This window comes from Balaenoptera borealis (genome assembly GCF_965194805.1).
Source record: "Balaenoptera borealis genome assembly, contig: HAP1_SCAFFOLD_483, whole genome shotgun sequence".
NCBI classification, from domain to species: Eukaryota; Metazoa; Chordata; class Mammalia; order Artiodactyla; family Balaenopteridae; genus Balaenoptera; species Balaenoptera borealis.
In genome coordinates, this window is record NW_028123714.1 from 326803 (window position 1) to 344104 (window position 17302).

The 17302-nt window shown below is 54.9% G+C and overlaps 2 pseudogenes across 2 annotated transcripts in view; both read left to right on the forward strand.

The window, feature by feature from the left end:
- The first annotated feature begins 1010 nt into the window (after positions 1 to 1010).
- Positions 1011 to 4448, forward strand: LOC309621471 (thimet oligopeptidase-like; annotated as a pseudogene). The gene is made up of 6 exons: positions 1011 to 1152; positions 1353 to 1728; positions 1817 to 2012; positions 3184 to 3304; positions 3941 to 4079; positions 4293 to 4448. The product of its transcript is annotated as a thimet oligopeptidase-like (transcript).
- Positions 4449 to 4452: 4 nt separating this feature from the next.
- The window catches only part of LOC309621472 (thimet oligopeptidase-like), a 96812-nt pseudogene continuing 83962 nt past the window's right edge, over positions 4453 to 17302 (forward strand). Inside the window, exon 1 of the transcript in view lies at positions 4453 to 4457. The product of the transcript in view is annotated as a thimet oligopeptidase-like (transcript). The remainder of the gene's footprint in view (positions 4458 to 17302) is intronic.

Here is a 17302-nt window from a genome sequence, read left to right on the forward strand (position 1 = left end):
ATTTTAATATGTGTCGATAATGCCATGAGCTACTATTTAACTTTTCCACGAGGACCCATCTCCCGAAATGCAGTGGTTTTCAGGCTTGGCTGCACTAGAGAACCCCCAGGGAAAGGAGAGACGTCTGTACCTCCCTCTCTCTCCCTCTCCCTCCGTATCTCCTTCTGGCTCTCTCCCTCTCCTTCTGGGGTGATGCCCGATGAGCTCAGATTCGCAGATGTTCCCCCCATCCCCTCTCTGTGCCTTGCGTGGGGCCTGGGCCTTCTCACTGTGGCCCGGGAACAGCCTCGACATTCAGACATCGGTTCCTGCAAGGACACTTGCGTTTGGTCCATACCGCATGTGGCTGCAGTCTGTGCTTCTCCCGTTTAGCATCTTCAGTAGATGGGGGCTGTGCATGAGCCCTTCATCTTCCCCGCAGACACCACTGGTGCTTGCTCGGCCTCGCGGGTGATGTCCACGGGGGACAGACCTGTGTCCCCACCTTCTTGGGCTGCAGACAGGCCACGTTGGTCCTGTGGTGACTGGGGGCTCCCAGGAGAACCCCACCGCAGACCCAGAGAGGTGGCCCCAGAGAAGGTGGCGTACGCCTGGGGCCAGGCCTCACCAGCCAACCACGGGGCACCTGCAGCAACAGGTCTCTCGCCGTCCAGGGGCTGGGTGTTCGGGCGCCGTGGGGATGAGCTGCTGTCTGCACGGCAGCCAAGTTTGTATTGTTGAGCCCGGGGAGGCCCCTGGGTGGCTCCTGGAGAGCCTGGTCACATTTCTTCCTGCCCTTGGCCTTAGAGCTCATCATGGTTCACGCCGTTTCTGGTTCCAAAAGGACCTGTGTTCATAAAGACCACATGTTAGGACAGCACCAAAGTGTCTAGAAATCCAGGCCAGGAGGAGGAGGGAGGGGGTTTGGCTGTGCCCGCCAGTGGCCTGAGAGCCCTCCCACCCACAGAGACCTGGCCCGGGGCCTGTGGGGAGGGCGTGGCCCACGGTCCCCAGCGCTGGCTGTCTCTGGGTTCCAGGAGAACTGCGCGATCCTCGGGGAGCTGGTAAGGCTGCAGGCTCAGAAGTCCCGCCTGCTGGGATTCAGCACGCGTGCCGACTCTGTGCTGGAGATGAACATGGCCAAGACCAGCCAGGTGGTGGCCACTTTCCTAGGTAACCCCGCCTCCCCGAGTCCCAGTGGGGACGGGGGTCAGGTGGACCTTGACTGGACGTGGTGCTGCCTGAGACCCCACTGTGTCAGCCCTTGGGGGTCGCCTTCCCCAACCCTTCATTCTGCCTCGAGGGGCGTGGGGTGGGGGGCGGCTGGGCGGCTGCCACAGGGACATAGCTGAGCCTCTCCCCTCCGCCCGCAGATGAGCTGGCCCAGAAGCTGAAGCCCCTCGGGGAGCAGGAGCGGCCGTGATCCTGGAGCTAAAGAAGGCTGAGTGCCAGAGGCGGGGCCTGCACTTTGACGGGCCCATCAACGTCTAGGACCTGCGCTACTACATGAACCAGGGGGAGGAGACGCGCTACCACGTGGACCAGTACCTGCTCAATGAGTCCTTCCCCATGCAGGTGGTCACGCGCGGGCGGCTGGGCATCTCCCAGGAGCTGCTGGGGCTGACCTTCGACCTGGAGGAAGGCGCCAACATGCGTCACGAAGATGAAGATGTGAGGCTCTACACGGTCCGGGACGCGGCCTCGGGCAAGGTCATCCATCAGCAAGTTCTACCTGGACCTCTACCCTCGGTGCATGCGTGGGGGAACCTGTTGGCCGTGGGCCGGGGCTCCTCTGTGGTAGCGGGGGTAGCAGGGCCTCACCCGCGTCCCTCCCCAGGGAAGGGAAGTCCGGGCACATGGCCTGCTTTGGCCTGCAGCCGGGCTGCCTGCAGCAGGACGGGAGGCGCCAGATTGCCATCGCGGCCATGGTGGCCAACTTCACCAAGCCTACGCCCAACCCGCCCTCCCTGTTCCAGCATGATGAGCTGGAGACCTACTTCCATGAGTTCTGGCAAGCGATGCACCAGCTCCGCTCCCAGGAGGGTGCGGGCGAGGGGCTGAAGGCAGGGGGCGGGGAGGGCCCGGGCTCTCCCGTGGTCCTCAGGCAGGCCCTCGCCACGGGATTCTTCCGCTGATGTCACCCCGCACGAGGAGACGCCCTCGGTGTCAGTTTCCATCATCAAACCCCACGCACTGGGCGCGTAAACAACGGAAGTGGATGTCCTCGAGACTCTGGAGGCTGGAAGTCCCAGATCAAGGAGTCAGGACTGGTTCCCTGCATGTTAAATACAGGTATTCAAGAGTTGCCTTTAAAAAAGACAAAATAGAAGAAAGGAACGTTGCATGCAAGGCTGGTGAGTGATGAGTGATGAGAACCAGAGGTTAGGCTCTGGGGCCGGGAGCACCACGCCCTGTGAGGCCCTGGGGCTGCTGCCAGTCTCGGTGGAGGCTCAGCAAGTCCCAGTGACTTCCCAATGTGGGGGGGGGTCCCCAGATGAGCGTCTGGGCCCAGGACCCAGTGCTCGTTCAGTCTTCCTGCAGTCAGCCCTTCGTCCTGAGAGCGATGCTCTCACAGACTGCAACCGGAGCGCGTGGGGACACTTTACTGAGCTGTGCAGCCGTCACTACTGCCCTGTTCTGGAACATTTCCCTCACCCCAAAAAGGTCCCTCACGCCCTTAGTTATCATTCCCTCCCCTCCCCTGTCCCTGACAACCAGGAACCCACTCTGACTCTGTGGATCTACCTGTTCTGGACGTTTCCCCTCAGTGGGGTCACACCCTGTGTGTCCTTCTGTGTCTGACTTCTCTCGCTGAGCACCGTGTTCTCACGGTGCATCCACGTGGCAGCGAGTGGCAGGGCTTCACACCTTTGCGTGGTCGAGGGCCGGAAAAAAGACAAACGAAAAGAAGGGCACGTTGCCTGCGACTCTGGTGACAGCCGGGGATGAGAACCAGAGGGTAGGCTCTGGGGCCGGGAGCGCCGCGCCCTGTGAAGCCCTGGCGCTGCTGCCAGTCTCGGCGGGGCACGAGCAGCGCCGTCCCCCAGGAGCTGCTGGACAAGCTCATCAAGTCCCGGCTGGCCAACCCCCGTGCGGCCGGGCCGAGGGAAAGGAAAGGGGCTCCCGGACCGCCCGGCTGGAAAGCGCGGCCTGGACACAGTGCCAGCGCCCCCGTCTCCTTCCTCCCGCCCTCCAGGCCTCTTCAACCTGCGCCAGATCGTCCTGGCCAAGGTGGACCAGGCCCTGCACACGCAGACGCCCTCGGACCCGGCCTAGGACAATGCCCGCCTCTGCCAGGAGATCCTCGGGGTCCCAGCCACGCCAGGTAGCCAAGCGCACGCCGGGCCCACCTTAGCGGTCGGTTGGCGGCTACTGCCCAGGTCAAGAGGATCCTCTGGTGGTGTGTGAAGGGGGACCGACTGACGGGCTCTGGTCGAGGCTCGCTGACCTCTGGCCTCTTCCTGCCTGGGTTCCTGGGCTGGTCCCTCCAGCTGTGGCCCGCGGAGTCCGAGGGTGGGCTGGGCGTATCTGCACGTGCTTTCTGGAGAGCCTGGAAGAGGCAGGAGAGGGCTTCATACCCTGGACGGAACGCGTCGACGAGGTTTGCCCGAGCGTGTCGGTGCGGAGACGCAGTTCACTCCCTCGTGAGCGCTTTAACCCGCGCTCTCCCCGTGCTGGAGGGCGAGCCCTGACTCATCCCTCGGAGCCTCGGGCAGCTGTCCCTGTAAGAGGCTTAGGGGTGAACCCTCGTGAGCTTCAGCAGAAAGTCGGCAAAGATTGATTTGTGTCCCTCCACTGAGTTGCCCGCAAGGTCCCCGTTTTCTAGAAGTGTTGGGCCAATACTCCCTCTAGTGGCAGGGGACTCAGACAGGGCTGCTTTGAGGCCCCAAGCTCTGGGCTCTGGGGAAGGGGCACGGAGCGGCCAGGGGGCCGGGCAGGAGCCTCTCCGCGTGTGTCCCAGGGACCCACCTGCCTGCGACCTTCGGCCACCTGGCAGGAAGCTACGACGCCCAGTCCTATGGCTACCTGTGCAGCGAGGTGTACTCCGCGGACACGGTCCACACACTCGTTTCAAGCAGGAGGGCGTCCTGAGTGGCAAGGTGAGAGGCCGGCCTGCCGTGCAGACCAACACGGAGGTCCTTGGCCTGGGCCTAGATGCTTGTGCCGCCCGCCTGGGCCTGCCAGGCTCTGAGGGCCCTGGCCAGAACCCCCTGCTCCCCTGCCCTTTGTTGAGTCACAGCAGAGGTGGCCACATCCACACCCTCCGTGAAGGGGGTGCTCCACCCTCCTGCAGCCCCGCCCCCTCTCCTCAGGTTGCCATGGACTACAGAAGCTGCATTCTGAGGCCAGGGGGCTCCGAGGATGCCAAGGGCATGGTGAAGCTCTTCCTGGGTTGTGACCCCATGCAGGACGCCTTCCTCCTGAGCAAAGGGCTGCAGGTTGAGGGCTGCAAGCCGCCGGCCTGCTGACGGCATGGGGTTTTGCCCCCCCAGGCGGGCCGGGTGCCTTAGCGCCCCGTCGGGGCGGGGGAGGGGCCGTGTGTCCTCCCAGCCCCCGAGTCCCCGGCGGCCGGCCTAGGCCAAAAGTCTCCACCTGGAAGTGTCTGGAAAGCCTGGCATCAAACTCCCCCTTGTTGCACTAATGCAATCCCTTCCTGGGGAGCTTTCATGGTAACAAAACGGTTCTTTGAAAACGCAGCCATTAATAAAAAAGACTCTACTCCTGGTCTCTGCCTGCCGTCCCTTCCACCACAGGAGTGGCATGGGGGCCGTCACACTGGGGGGAGTTCTGACCTTGGTCGGGGATCAGCCCTGGGGCCGTGGTGACGCGTCTGGGTCACTGGGAGACGGCTGAGCTGTGGGGTGAGTTCAGACGGGGATGGTGCCCCGCACCCCGACCGGGCAGGCTCTCCAGTGAGGGGGTGTCAGTTTCCTGCCGGCCTCTCGCCCGTCACTGTTTGGCATCTCGGGGGCTGTGACTGGCTGGAGCTGGTTCTGGCGGTGGGCACAGCTGCGGGAAGCCCGGCTGTGGCTGTCCCTGTCCCCGTGTCCTGTCCTCCTGCTCACGGCTGGCCGGCTGGCTCCCTCTGGTCATCGGCAGCTGCTGAAGTCTGGACCACAGCAAGGGGCCGCCTTCCTGGGTCCTAGCAATTCTTCCCAAAGGCCTTAGGGATGTGTTTTGGTGGCAGTAGGAATTCAGAGAGGGTGCTGCACCACTGGAGCGGTAGGGTGGCTCTGGACCGTCCCGTGTGTCCTTCCCTGGCCTTTGAGCTCCTTGGGAGCCCTGCCTCCACAAAGGACGCCAGGCAGCGGAACGAGGGCGCGGGCGGCGCCCCGACCTTCTCCCCGTGGCCCAGGCGGGCAGGCCGTGCCACGCTCTGTCCTCCCCTCAGCCTGCCCGCCCGTTCTGTTGTTATTTTACCGAAGAGGACACAGACATTCAGAGAGGCTAGGGTCCATGCCTGAGGTCTCATATCCAGTAAGTGTCAGAGCCGGGGTTTGAACCCAGACAGCCTGTCCCGGAGACCGCGCCCTTACCTCTACACAAACCACCTCCTGGTTCCCTTTATTAGCACAAGACTCATTTCCCTGACAAGCCCAGGCCCCATAAAGGCAACCCTGCCTCCCCCACGTGACCAGCCCTTGCCAACTACTCACCCCAGTGGCAGAGGGACGAGCCACACAGGGGACCCGCCCATCTTGGCCATGGGGACACAGACACCCACTCACACCCAGAAGGACCTCCTCTTTACCTTAGGCCACACGCCCATGCCGAAGGAGCTGCTGTCTGCCAGCTGGTGCAGGTACAGTTCTGTCCTGGAAACAGAGAAGGGACCAGAAGTAAGGGAGGACCCACCCACACCAGTGGCCTGGCAGGGCAGGTGGGCATCATGGCACGGGGCTCCACAGAGTGCCCCAGGTGGCCCCGGGGTCTGCCTCAGGCCCTGGCCCTGCCTCCCGAATATTCCTCACTTGCTGCCCTCAATGGGCCCTTCTTAAGTGAAGGCCTTCCAGAAGCTTCCTTACTCCTCAGTTACCCTGCTCTGAAAACTGGGAGTTTCCTCCCTAATCTGCCCTCTCTCCAAAGGGTAAGGTGCCCCTCTGGCCTTAGCCAGGAGGCTCAGGACAGGTTGGGCCTGCCCTTCAGACGGGGGTGGAAGGCAGGAGACAAATGATGGGGGACGCAGAGGCAAATTGAAAATTATCACCCCTCGCCTGGGGTGAGCACTCCCTGGAGCTTCACTAGATAGAACCTTACTCATTCGTTCAACAGATGAGGAAACCAAGGCTCAGAGACAGGGAGCCACATGTCCAAGAATTCCCAGGAGTCAGCGAGGGGCAGAGATGACTCCCTGGGCCACCTCCCCCAGAAGGCCCTCCCAGATGAGTCTTGTGGCTTCTCTGCTGTTCCACCTGGTGCCTCCTCGCCCTGAGCTACCTCAGGTGCACCCAAGGCTCTCACAGAGTTTAGGAGCTTCTGGAAGATTTGGGGTCTGCTGTTCCTTGCCCACCTCCCACGCTGCTGTCAGAACCTGTACCAAAATGTCACCGTCACAGCAGACATCCACCACCACCCCCCAGCGTGTATAAAGAGCCATATGTGAATTATCTCACTTAATCCTGTAAGGTCAGCAGTCAAGGTACTATTTCCACTTTACAGAGGAAGAAACGGAGGTTCAGAGCAGGTGACACCTGGCCAGGTTCACCCAGCCCAGGAGCAGTACCAGGCAGCAAGAATCAGAGGCCAGATTCCTAACCACTGGGCTCCACTGCCTCTCACCTCTGGGCAGAGGCAGGGCTGGGGCCCTGGAGAGCGGAGGCCCTTTGTCTCACTGCCCTCGGCTGTCCCTGCTCAGCCCAGTCACTCACCTGAGAGCCAGGTCCAATCCGGATAGCATCTGGGAGAAAACCTCGAAACTGCCTTCCCCTTCCAGCTGCCGGGCCACGTGGCTCTTCTCCAACAGCATCGTCTGCCAGGGGAGAGGACAGGCGCCGGTCAGCACGAGGCCCCGCTAGGCTGCCCGCACACCCCCACCAACCCCCAGGCCCACTCTTCGAGGCAGCACCTCAGGCCCCAACTTGGCTGGACGCCTCCAAATCAAAACGTGCCAGGCCTTTGTCTCACTGATTCAGAGTCCACGCAGGCAATCAACGAATGCAACGGGCTCATTCCGATGAAGGAATCCAAGGGTACTAACAATTAACCCAGAGCCGCCCTCCAACACACTCTTATGCAACCGAAGCCCTTAATAACTTGACCCACATGGTGATGCACGGTAGACTTTCAGGGCCGGGACAGAAAGGGATTTATCGTGCACCAGCGAGTCTGGGTATTCTCCTAGCTCCGCATACAAACAACCCTTCTAATAACCTAATCCTGTTTTCTGTTCAAACAGAATGTTGGCGGGGGCGTGGGGGGGGGAAGGGGAGGAGCCAGGTGATTTCAGAGAGAGGAACAAACAGGCCATGTGCCTGTCACACACGGGCTGCCGCAGAAGGCCAGCGAGCGCCTGTTTAATTTCAGCTTACGCTTTTAAGACCCAGCTAATGAGTGGCTGAATTATGTATCTACTCATGAATATTTCATCCCTGTGATACTCCGAGGCACAGACGAGCTGGCCTGCTCCGGGAGGAGATGTCTGGGCACTGAGTGAGGTGGGGAGGAGCTGGCCTTGGCCTGGGGAGCGATGACCATTTAGACACATTCCAGGGTCCCAGCTGGAGGCGTGGGCCCTGCTGAGTGGGGCTGAGGCTACTGCAGCCCCAAAGAGCCCCCTCTCCCTCCCACCCAGAGGCCTCACCTGGAGCTGGGCGGCCGTGACTCGGCCTGTGGCGTTCAAGTCCAGTGACATCACCATGGAGCACCGGGTGGCACGGCGGCTGTGGCCGGTGAACACGGAGCCAAAGGCCCGGAGGACAGTGAAGGTGGCTCGAATCTTCTCCACTGGTGGGGCACAGACAGGGCATCACCCGTGGCCCGGGTGCTGCCACCCCCACCTCTCACAGGACCCCATTCTGGCCCCAGGCCCCAGCAGGGGCCCCTCCACTCCCCCAACTCAGCTCTAAGCCACACCTCTTCCGCTGCTGGGCTGGCCCTGTGCTGCAAGCAGGGGCGCGGGGTGAGCAAGAGTGAGCCCAGAAGGGGAGATACACACACCTAGGATTGGTAGATCTGAGTGACAAGGGCTGCCCTAGGGCCTCCTGGGCCTGGTGGAGTCTAGGAGGAGGGCAGAGCATTAACATTCTTGGACCTGCTCTCGGGGAACGCCCATCACAGCCAGCTCAAAAAGCCCAGCAGTCCCAAGCTTTTTAACATAACTATTTAACAAGCACCCACTATGTGCTAGGCACCTGGATACAGCCTAGCCTGACTTCCACTCCCCCAACACACACTTTCAGCAGATCTACATTCTGGGAGGGCCTCTCCTTGCTGTATCCCCAGCTCCTCACAGGGCTCTAACCTGGGCCAGGTGCAGAACAGGTGATCAATAAAGCATTGGAATAAGCCCAGTGGAGAAGCAGGATAGTACAATGGTTAAACAAGCTTGAATATGGCCTCTCCCCGTTGTTAGTCACCTGATTTGGAGCGAATAAATTAACCCCCCTGTGCCTCAGATACCCCATCTATAAGATGGGGGTAATAATAGTACTTACTTACCTCATGTGGTTGCCACAAAGACTAAAAGCTTTAATAATGTAAAGTGCTCAGAACATGCTCCAAATGTGGTGGTGTTAGTATTGTTTGTTATTATTAGAAAAGCAATACTGCCTGGGCCATATATTCTCAGCAGGGGGAATACTGCCCCCAAGAGGGCAGAAACTGATTCTTGAGGATGGGGGCAGTTTTCCTTTCTTATGTATAGAATAGAGCACAGATACACACACACACACACACACACACGTCTGTGTGTGTCTGTATATATATACACACATACACACACACTGCATAAACAAATATATGGTGAATCTATGGCATTAACTTTTCATGGTGGGAGACGATTAGGAGAAAGAACAACTAAAAAGGCTCCTCAGAGGGGCAACAATACATTGAGAACACTGGCCCAGGGGTAACAGCTCTGGAGCCAAACTGTCTGTGTTTGAATCTCGGTGCTAGGATGTATGAGCTGTGTGGCCTTGGGCAAGCTGGTTAACCTCCCTGCGTTTTAATGGCCTCATCTATAAAATTCAAATAATAATAATGTCTACCTTATAGGGATGTTTTAAATAATAAATAAGTTAACCTGCTTGGAATAGAGCCTGGCGCGTAAGTCCTCAGCAAGCATTTACCACGATCCCCATCAATATTGTAATTATTATCACCAACTGACACTATTTTTTATTGAAGTATAGTTGATTTACAATGTTGAAACTCTTTCTTTAATGCCCAGCTCAAACATCATTTCCTCAAGGAAGCCCCCCGGCCCCTTCTCTGTGCTCCCTCCGCCTCTCCCCTCCCCAGCTCGGCCAGCAAGCGGTGCAGAGCACTGGAGTCTGGCACAGATGAGCAGCTGAGTCTCCCTTCCGGCTGTCAGTGCCTCCTTGTCTTTGTTTTTACTTATCGGGTCCTCTGCACAGTCCAGTGGGCTGTGCGCTGCACAAGGACACCACACCTAAGGGCACAGCATTTATATCAGATAGCCATAGGCCTGTATACTTATTAGGATGATGGCCCAGAACGTGGTGGTCAAGTGTTTGGTTCTAACAATGTCAATGCGTGACGACGGTTCCACATGTGGCAGTGAGTGTCTTAGGCAAGGAGTACCTGTTTCTAATTCACACAAAAGTACCCAACAGACTAGGGGTGGCCCTGCCCAGAAGCCAGCACAGGGTCTGCACACAGGTGCTCAGTGAACGCTAGCTGAGCAGATATAAGAAAGAGCCGCCCAGCACCCCCTCTGACTCTCCCTTCCCTTCCCCCACGCCACCGCCCCCACCACGTCCCAGCTGCACGTCACCTGGAGACCACTGTACCTGAGACCCTGCCATCCACACTGCCTGCCATCCCCACCAGGTGCTCCAGGACCTGCTCGCAGCAGGTGGTCTTGCCAGCACCGCTCTGGCCCAGGGCCACGATGCTCTGGTCCCTCTGCTGGCTCAGCAGAGCCCAGTACGCCCGCTGGGCCAGGGAGCCAACGTGGGCGGGTAGGCCATCCCAGCAGCTCCTGGGCACCTGCAGGAAGAGCGCCGGCATCAGCCTTCCCACCCGGCCGGGGCCCAGGGAGCACTCCACAATGCTCCAACCCGGCCTCAAGCCCAGATCCACGTCCATGCCTCCCATCCTACTCCAGCCTTGTCAGAGACGTCGTGCATTTTTCTGGGGAGAGCCCAGCCTGGAGATCTAGTCCTGCCACTGGCTCGCTGTGAGTCCTTGGGCAGCCTTGGACCCTGCTCTGAGCCTGGCCTCTTCTTCAGCCAATGAGAGGCTTGAACTAAAGCTGCATTAGCTCATGGGGCTCATCTCACTTGCTACACAAAGGACTGGATCGTACCTGTCTGAAATGAAGCAGGTGGATAAAATGGCTCAATTGATGAGTGACGTCTGCCATGGAAACAGAATGGGGCATGGGGGAATTGGCGGTACGTGTGCTATGTATTTGCTATAACAGATTTAGATACCGGAAGCCCCTTTGACTTCATTCATTCATCCATCCATACATTCATTCACTCAGTAAAAAAAAAAAAAAATTCATTGAGTGTCTACTACATAGCAGGCACTAACCCAGGCACTGGGGGCACAACACTACTCAAGGCGAATAAAGGAAATCTCTGCCAACCGTGAGGAGATATCATTATATACCTATTAAGATGGCTAAAAAACCGGTTTTTAATTTTTTTTGACACACTACCAAGTTCTGGTTAAGATGCAGAGCAAGTGGAATTCTCCCACAATGCTACACAATACAGCCACTCTGGAGAACAGCTTGGCAGCCTCTTTTACAGTGATACGTACACTCGTCATCCAACTGAGCAACCCCACTCCTAGGTATTTACCCAAGAGAAATGGACATTTGTGTTCACCAAAAAACCCTCTGTCACTGGTTATATTGAGTAGGTATTCAAAATCATCAACAACCTAGAAACAACCCAAATGTCCCTCAACTAAAGAACTAAGATAACCAACCACCCTGGTTTTAGCACTGAAAGTCCCATGTCCCAGAAAAACCATTCCCTCCCACGGAAACCAGGACAACTGGTCCCCCTCCGAACAGATAAACAAAGCTGTGCAATAAAATACAATAGAATAAAAGAACTAACGGCTCACAGCTGCAACAATATGGGTGAATCTCAAATGCGCTGTGCATTGTGATAAGTGGAAGAAGCCGATTCCAAAGGTTACACGCAGTACAATCCCATTTATATGACTTTTCAGAAAAGGCACAACTAGGGAAAAGGGACAAAAGAACGTATTAGTGGCTGCCCAGGGCGGGACATGGGGGAGGGGATGACCACAAGGGTATGGAGAACTTTTGGGGGTGATGGGAACTGTCCTGTAATTGATGGCAGAGACAGTTTCACAACTATACGTGTTTGTCAAAAACTTACAGAAGTGAACACTAAAAAGGGTGACATTAACTGTATGTAAATTATACCTTAATAAACCTGACTTAAGACAAAAAAAGCCCTGCCTGTAGAGCTTGCTTTCCTTTGGGAGAAGACAGATGATAAAAAACCAACTAATTAAATTATACTCAACGGGAGTCATTTGAAAGCCATGAGCTTGGATGAGATCACCAAGGAAGTGGGCGTTTAAAGAGGGAGACAGAAGAGGTGTAGGGATGGGGCACCCAGACTTGGAGAGATCAGGGACCAGCAAAGGAGGCTGAGAGGGAGGGCCAGCGGGACAGAAGGAAAACCAGGAGAGCGGAATTCCTGAGCTGCGGAAGGGAGTGATGGCAGGAGGAGGGAAGGACCAGCCCCTGAAGTGCTGCTGAGGGTCAAGTCAGAGGAGGCCGGAGAATTGTCCACTGGGCTTGGCAGCATGGAGGTCACTGTGACCTTGACAAATGTCTGCTTAGCGTGGTTTTCAGGGAGAACGGAAGAGGGCGGTGGAGGTAGTGAGGGCAGTAGAAAGGCACCAAAGGGAGCAGGGAAACGGGCCTGGCTGGAGGAGGACCTTGGAAGCCCAGGATGCTAAGCGGGTGACAAGTGGGCTAGCATCCACCCTCCCAGTGGCTTGGCAGGACCAGGGGCACAAACTCCGGTGTGGCGGCCCTCCCCCTCCCCGAACCCCCAGCCTGGGGCTAAGGAGCACCCCCAGTGCACTGTTGGCCTTTCCTACCCCGAGGCCCCCAGGAACAGCAATGAGTCCCCATCCTGACACAAATCAAAAGGCTCACAGACCTACTAGAGAATGGACCTGAGGATATGGGGAGGGGGAAGGGTAAGATGTGACAAAGTGAGACAGTGGCATGGACATATATACACTATCAAACGTCAAACAGAGAGCTAGTGGGAAGCAGCCGCAGAGCACAGGGAGATCAGCTTGGTGCTTTGTGACCACCTAGAGGGGTGGGATAGGGAGGGTGGGAGGGAGGGAGATGCAAGAGGGAAGAGATATGGGAACATACGTATATGTATAACTGATTCACTTTGTTACACAGCAGAAACTAACACACCATTGTAAAGCAAGTATACTCCAATAAAGATGTTAAAATAAATAAATAAATAAAAAAGGCTCAGCAGGACCCCAAACCTGGCAAAGTAGGACAAGCCGCCACACTGGCTGGACACAGCCTAAGGGAACGCAGCGGTCAGGGGGTCCTGAGGTCCGAGCCTCGGAGCCACCTGCCGCTTTGGAAACATAAAGTTCAAGGGCCAGGCTATCCCAATCGTCAGCCTTCTCAGGCCTGCAGGGGAACAGGGAGGATTCTGCAGACCCAGGCCCCACAGTCACACACAGGTACCCCCTGCATGCTTGCACACGGGCATGCTCAAGGGCACACGCACCCAACAGCTGCAGAGGCCTCTGCACACAGGTGTGCCCATCTACACCCCACGCAGTCACAGCACACTCACCCCAAAAGAGGCCTGCACCCCCAGGCACGCACCCAGCTCCCAGCCACCCGGCAAGCCCAGACCCCCAGTGAGAGAGGCCCCCAGCCCTGCCTGGAGCCCTCCTAGCCCATCTTCAAGGAGGCCTCAGTCCCAGCCTCACCGCAGGTCTCTGCTCCCACCTGGTGGCCATTTGAGGAACCAGAGGGGACTCAGCCAAAGACAGAAGGAAGCTGTGGGTGTGGGAGGCAGCGTGACTTGAGGGGGACCCACGCCCACCGCAGGGTTACAGGGGCTTAGGGGGATCACGGGACTCAAGTTCCTCCTACCAGGTTGGGTCCCAATCCCCGCACTTTTAGGCTCTTTGACCCAGGCCGTGTAGCAGACGCCGCAATCGAGGACAGTCACGGTCGAGAGAACTGGGCTTGCGGAGAGACCTGTGACAAACACCCCTCCCAGGGGCCCCTAAGGAACCAGAGCAGGCTCTCGGGGCCTTGGGCTGCAGTAACAGAAGCACAGCCTGCCTGGCAACGGAGGGGAGAGTGCAGCGTCGCCCTTCCAGGCTAATGAGAACCTACTGTATAGCACAGGGAACTCTACTCAATGCTCTGTGGTGACCTAAATGGGAAGGAAATCCAAAAAAGAGGGGATATATGTATATGTATAGCTGATTCACTTTGCTGTACAGCAGAACTACGCTCAAATAAAATTAATTTTTTAAAAAAGGTGCCTTTTGTTATGTTAATGAGGTGACTTTTGGAAAGCCAAATATATATGAGATGACCAAATATATATATATATATATATAATATTTTTTTTTCCTTTCTAGATTACCAGTTTATTATAAAAAGATCTAACTCAGGAACAGCCATATGGAAGAGACGCACAGGGCAAGGTATGGGGAAAGGGGTGCAAAGCTTCCATGCTGTCCCACCTGGCACCTCCCTGGGTACACCAATCCAGAAGCTCTCCAAACTCCATTCTTTTTTTTTTTTTTTTTAATAATTTTGAAGAACTTTTTTTTAAAATTATTTATTTATTTATTTATTTTAGTTGTGTTGGGTCTTCGTTTCTGTGCAAGGGCTTTCTCTAGTTGTGGCAAGCGGGGGCCACTCTTCATCGCGATGCGCGGGTCTCTCACCATCGCGGCCTCTCTTGTTGCGGAGCACAGGCTCCAGACGCGCAGGCTCAGCAGTTGTGGCTCACGGGCCCACTTGCTCCGTGTCATGTGGCATCTTCCCAGACCAGGGCTCGAGCCCGCGTCCCCTGCATTGGCAGGCAGACTCTCAACCACTGCGCCACCAGGGAAGCCCCAAACTCCATTCTTTTAATTTCACTGAAGCTTCGTTATGTAGACAGGATTAACTGATTCAACCTCAAGCCCCTCTCCCCTTCAAGGGGGTGGGGGGGAGGGTGGAAGAGACTGAAAGTTCCAATCCTCTAATTCTGGTTGGTTCCCCTGGCAACCAGCCCCTTCCTTAGGGGCTTTCCAAAAGTCACCTCATTAACACAAACTCAGGTGTGGTTGAAAGGGTTTTGTTATGAATATCAAAAGACACTCCTATCTGGAAATTCCACGGGGTTTAGAAGTTTTGTGCCAGGAATGAGGGACAAAGACCAAATATATATTTTATTATACCTACTGCCTAATACTAAATCTTACTGCTAATAAGGTAAGTACAATTAAAACGATAGTGAAATACCATTTTCACCTATCAAATTGGCCACATGGAAAAGTCTGATATTACTCTGTGTTGGTGAGGATACTGGGGAACAGGCAATCTCATACACTGCTAGTGCAAGTATGAAGGGCAGCATCTGCTGAAATTTTCAATGCATATTTCCTTTAATCCAGCAAGTCCACTTTTGTGGGCAATTCAGAACCCTCTCTAGAATAAGGGTCCGCAAATTTTTTTTTTCCAAAAAGGGCGAAAATGTAAATATTTTAAGGTTTGGGCCACGTGGGAGATGGCCAAATATATATTTTTGGTCTGAATGACCAAATATGTATTTTTCTTCATAAATCACAATATTGCACCCAGCTCAATAAAAATCTCCAAATGCTTTGCACATCAGCTGGCTTTGACAAGTCTTCACCTCTCCCCCCACCCCCTTCCTCTCTCCCTAAATCATGCTCTGAGTGTTTCTTGAAGAAATAGAAAAATCTTGGCTCCTCCAGCACATTGCCTCTCCACTCTCCATATTTGTGGTTGCCTCACTGACCCAGGTTGGCCACACGTCCCTTGCCAGCCACCTTACAGCCTGGTGAGATCCTGGACCTCCCAGATGGGCCTCCTGGCCTAGGGATGACCAGTAATATTTCTCTCAAATGCTAGCATCTACTGATCTGTAGTTGGGGACTGCCTGGAGTGTTGTATTGAGAAGGATCCTGAGCTATGGCTGAACTAGCAAGAAAGTGTGTGGTGATTGACTAGCAGTGTCTGCCATGGGCGCAGGAATGGTTCGGAGTGGTGCCTGTGCCAAGTATTTGCCATTTCCAGCCTGGGGCTTCCCCTGCCACAGTGAGGCAAGAGGCTGGTCAGTCTTTTGCTGGGAGGCTCCCCTGACTGCTCCACCACAGGGCTGTCTTTCTACCCCTGCTCCCTTGCTACCTGGAGTTTTGCTGTCTAATACGGCAGCCACTAGCCACATGGGGCTATTTCAATTTAAATGAATTAAAATTAAATTAAAACCTCAGGGGCTTCCCTGGTGGCACAGTGGTTAAGAATCCGCCTGTCAATGCAGGGGACACGGGTTTAAGCCCTGGTCCGGGAAGATCCCACATGCCTCGGAGCAACTAAGCCCGTGCACTACAACTACTGAGCCTGCGCTCTAGAGCCGGTGAACCACAACTACTGAAGCCCACGCACCACAACTGCTGAAGCCCGCGTGCTACAGCCCGTGCTCTGCAACAAGAGAAGCTACCACAGTGAGAAGCCCTCACACCACAACGAAGAGCAGCCCCCGCTCGCCGCAACTAGAGAAAACCCGTGCACAGCAACGAAGACTCAACGCAGCCAAAAATAAATAAATAAATAATTTTAAAAACACACACGTAAGATGATTTTTTTTAAAAAAGATCTGTATGTAGAACACTGAGCACCTAAGGGCTCGATTATGGGCTGTTATCATTCAAACGGGACTGATACAGAACTTTTCAAAGCTTCTGCTTCTGAGGTTTACACGTGCTGCTATGCCTAAGCCGGAAACTGATCATCACCATCTTTACATCACTTTGTGAAGTCATAACAATGGTGTTATGCATCTAGGGTTTTACAGGCAGTCCCAATTTCACATATTTAACACATTCTCCTGCCAAGAACCAAATACTTTATTTCAAAAATAAAATTACACTTCAGAACATAATATGGTAACCAGAGCCGAACCTAAGCTCCCACAATAACAACCAGAAAACTGGACAAAGTATATGAAGTAACTGTTTTCAGACACAGAAGGGGCTAGAGTCCCTGAAAGAAGGGAAGCAAGCTAGGAGGACCCCAGGCTGCGTCAGCTCTTCGCCTGGAGGCACTTTCTGAAATGTGGTGCTGGGAGGGGGACCCAAGCAGACCATGGTGGTCCTGCCGAGGCAAAGGCACCAGGAGTTCACGGAAGACGAGGTGCCTGGAAACACCAGAAAAATAAATGAAATGAAGAGCTATATAGCTATTATAAGCCAGTGGTGATGACAACTTACTAGGATATACTCAATCCAAAAGAAGACTGGAGAAGAAAAAAGCAACAAGGAAACAAATAATACATACGAGATTTAAATCCAACTAAACTGGTAATTATTCAAGTGTAAATGGTCTAAATAGTCTAATTACAAGGCAGAGGTCAGAGAACAGACATACCATGCAAACACCAATATCAAGAAAGCTCGAGTGATTATAACAATATTAGACAAAGTAGACGTCAGAACAAATATATTATTACCAGGACAGACTTCTCATCATGATAAAAGTGGTAGATCCATCAAGATGACATAACAATCATAATGTGTGTGTACTGGGAATTCCCTGGCGGTAAGTGGTTAGGGGTCCATGCTTCCACTGCAGGGGGCACAGGTTCAATCTCTGGTCGGGGGACTAAGATCCCGCAAGCTGCATGGTACGACCAAAAAACAAAAAAATACCGTGTGTACCTATCACAGGAGATGCAACAATGCCTCTCCTAGGCACTTACCAAAGAGAAATGACAGCATTTGTTCACAACAAGACTTGATGAAAAATATCCATAGCAGCTTTACTCATAATTTCCCTGAACTGGAAACAACCCGATGTCCATGAAAAGTGAAGTGTGTTAATAAGTCCATACATTGGAATACTATTCAG